This window comes from Bidens hawaiensis, unplaced genomic scaffold (assembly GCF_021521415.1).
Source record: "Bidens hawaiensis isolate Kalapana, Puna unplaced genomic scaffold, B.hawaiensis_p1.1 tig00031119_1, whole genome shotgun sequence".
In the NCBI taxonomy this organism is placed as follows: Eukaryota; Viridiplantae; Streptophyta; class Magnoliopsida; order Asterales; family Asteraceae; genus Bidens; species Bidens hawaiensis.
This window is the reverse complement of record NW_027495218.1, coordinates 230,273-233,586: the sequence shown is the minus strand read 5'-3', so window position 1 is coordinate 233,586 and position 3,314 is coordinate 230,273. Positions and strand designations below refer to the sequence as shown.

At 37.3% G+C, this 3,314-nt stretch overlaps 1 pseudogene across 1 annotated transcript; it reads right to left on the bottom strand.

Annotated features, from left to right (window-relative positions):
• Positions 1 to 311: 311 nt before the first annotated feature.
• LOC143581628 (putative zinc transporter 10) lies at positions 312 to 1,619 on the bottom strand (annotated as a pseudogene). Its single transcript, XR_013143860.1, has 3 exons — positions 985 to 1,619; positions 742 to 891; positions 312 to 618 (listed from the first exon to the last, which is right to left on the bottom strand). The product of XR_013143860.1 is annotated as a putative zinc transporter 10 (transcript).
• Positions 1,620 to 3,314: the final 1,695 nt, after the last annotated feature.

Sequence of the window (3,314 nt, the reverse complement as noted above, 5' to 3'; positions counted from 1 at the left end):
TGAGTTTGCATCTGGAGCTGAATTTGTTGGGAACATATTTTTATCTATGTTTGAACGCAGGTTTAGTTTATATTAGAAACAGAAATACAGGTTTAGTATTCCATTTCATTATCAAAAGTTCATCCGAAATTTTAGTACATAAATTCTAATACGACGATTAACGACACTCTTAAAGCAGCAAAATTCACTCTTTCATACATTCAGAATGCTTGAAATTATTTGCAAAGTACTCAAGACTTATTCATCTTTTACAGTTCTACGATAAATTAAACGACATCGTTTCACGTATCTCGAACAGCTGACATGTAATTTTTAAGCCCATTTGGCCATCAAAGACATCCCACCGGCACCAAGCAACACCGCTGCATAAGATTTAATTTGAAGCTTAATACTTCCCTGAAGCTTCGGGCCCATGAAATCAGCCGCTAGAAGATCCACTAACGCCATGTAGATAAGTAATCCAGCTGATGAAGCGTTGAGTAATCCAACTGTGATTAATGAACTCGGGCTGTTCTCTTTGTACGTCTTTGACAATGCGATCCCAAGAGCAATCCCGAACGGAGTTGTAATCGAGAAGAAGAAGACCATTGCTGCTTTCTTCAGAGTCTTATATTCAGCCTGTTATTGTTTATATATTTAGTAATACGTCTACGGAGTGATGATCATTACAGAACATGAAACTATTGTGAAGACAGAAAGAACAAATGTGTAAGTTAACTACAAATATTATTTTCAGAACACCTGAAGAATACAGCCACCAAGACCCATGCCTTCAAACATTTGATGGAAACAAAGAGCTGCAACCAATGGCTTTATTGTGCATACATCATTAGACGCCCCAACTCCAAGTCCGATCACTATCGAGTGAACTACGATACCAAGTTCAAGCACCTGATAAACAATAATTAAAATTTTCAAGTTTCAATTTCTGTGGAAACATTAAAAAAAAACGTGTAACATGTTAAATGTTTATTTGAAACAAACCATGGCCACGACACGATAACGAACAAGTTGTTGTCCTATTGCGCCCTTTTGGTGGCCGTGATTGTGACCATGGAAGTGCATGCCACCACCATTAGCCACCGCCATCTCTTGGTCTTGGGTCACCACCTCACCTCCATCGGCAGCTATGGCATTGTTCTTTGATGTATACATGCTTGTAGCCATCGAGTCCACCATGAGTGTGAAAATAGCCGATAGCATAGCAACAAAGCCCGTAAATGGAAACTTGTGCCATGGGTTATCTGCCAAGCAACTCGATCTCAACATATCGAAAGAATCAGGCAACACATGCATAAATCCAGTAGCCAAAATAATGCCGGAAGCAAAAGCTTTCACAATCACAAAAAGGCTACGGTCTGGGCTAAGGGCGGGTATGGACCGAGTGATTAGAGGTAGGCATACGCCGATGATGCTTGTGATGAGTATGCAGCTATACCAATGATCTTTAAGGGTAAGGCCTTGGTTTTATTATTACATGGATTGTTGGTTTCATCTTCACATTGTGCCAAGGCTTTGGAGCATAGAAATACCATAAATATGATGAAGATTGAGAACATTTTTGAATGTGAAGCCATGCTTACTTAAATATATCTTGATATTTGTTTGCTGGGATGTGTTTTGAGATGTGAAGCTCATGGTGGTGGTCGCTATATATATAAAAGCTCATGACATCATCATGTGCTTATTATTAACATGGAAATTAATCAAAATATGTATCACTTTGGAATGTTATTGGTCCACTCGATCAAAGGCATTTTCCATGACACTCTTTTAGTGTGTCACTATACGCTGACAAAACATGTATTTTGAACTATAGAGAATGTATATTAAACACGCTTCTGCCATGAAGAGCGGGTCAAGCACCTCGCTAGTTACCATACAATTCAAATCATAGTTCGTATAATTCTATTTGTGATCTTCAGCTTCTTCGACACTTAAAACAGTAACTTTTTCTAGTGGTATAACGATACAATCCAACACGATTGATTTAAAGTAAATTATGTTAAAAAGTAGCAGAGGAAATCAAGAAATAGTGTGTCAGGAGAGTGGGAACACCATCCTATGTTGCGGCATCGGGCCTTCACCTCCTGTTCCAAACCATTGAATTAGGGGTGTTCTTTGGGTTTGTTTTTCGGGTTTCAGGTTTTTTAGGTCGGGTTCTTCGGGTTTCAAAGTTTTAAATCTTGACCCGAAACCCAACCCAAATCTCTCACGGGATTTTTGGGTTCGGGTAATTTGGGTTCGGGTTTCTTCGGGTTGGGTTAATCGGGTTTCGAGTATCCTAGAAAAAAACGCAAAACCAATTTTTTTTTTAAACTACAATGGTAAAATTAAAACAACATATTCTTCTTTGCTTATAACATAAATAATCAAATAATAAACTAATCTAACTTGATAAAACAATTCAAAAGAAGAGAAAAACTAACTCGAACCATAATAATATTCAATCGGCCGTGTTTGGTTGTTCGATTACGGTTGCTATTAGTAATAACGGAAACCATAAAATAATAATAAGAAATCGATCCATAATAATTAAAATGAAAACAGTCGATTAGAGCTATATTCTGATAAATATAGTAGCTAAGATTTAGCCTATTATATATAAAAATATATTTAATTTCAAAACTATAAGTTTATTCGGGTTTTTCGGGTTAACCCAAATCTTATAAATCAAACCCGAGAACCAACCCGAATTACTTCGGTTCGGGTTAGTATTTTCTCGGGTTTGGGTTCTTCGGGTCGGGTTAGTTCGGGTTCCGGTACGGTTTTTTTCGGGTTGGTTTCGGGTTTCGGGTAAAAGTGACAACCCTACATTGAATTACTTTAGGGATATCATTTTTACTCGATACGTAAAACAACCCAGAAGCCACCGGAACGCGGCTAAATTAGGAAATGCTAGAAAAACACGAACGCGGCTAACCCAAACCTTAAATGGGTCGGATATCATGTCACTTTTCCCAGCATAAAACCAAAAAACCTAAAAGAAAATCCAAGCATTTGTTGACTTTTTTTTGCAGATCTTGTCGAGTCTTTGCTATTTCGAATATTACGTTTTAGGATTATAGTTTGTTTTGGGACTAAACATATAATTTTGATGGTTTTTTAGTAGCGTGATAAATTTTGATAATAGTCTAAACATGAACACCGAATGACCCAGCCTGAACTGAACTCTTCCGAACCCGACTAACCGAACTTAAAATGAGTCGATACCAACCTGAAAAACCTGAAACTAGAAAAAACACCCCCAAATTACTTTCCCTTGAAGAAAAAAATTAGAAATAAGAAAGAAAGAAAAATTCATCCCTTCTCTT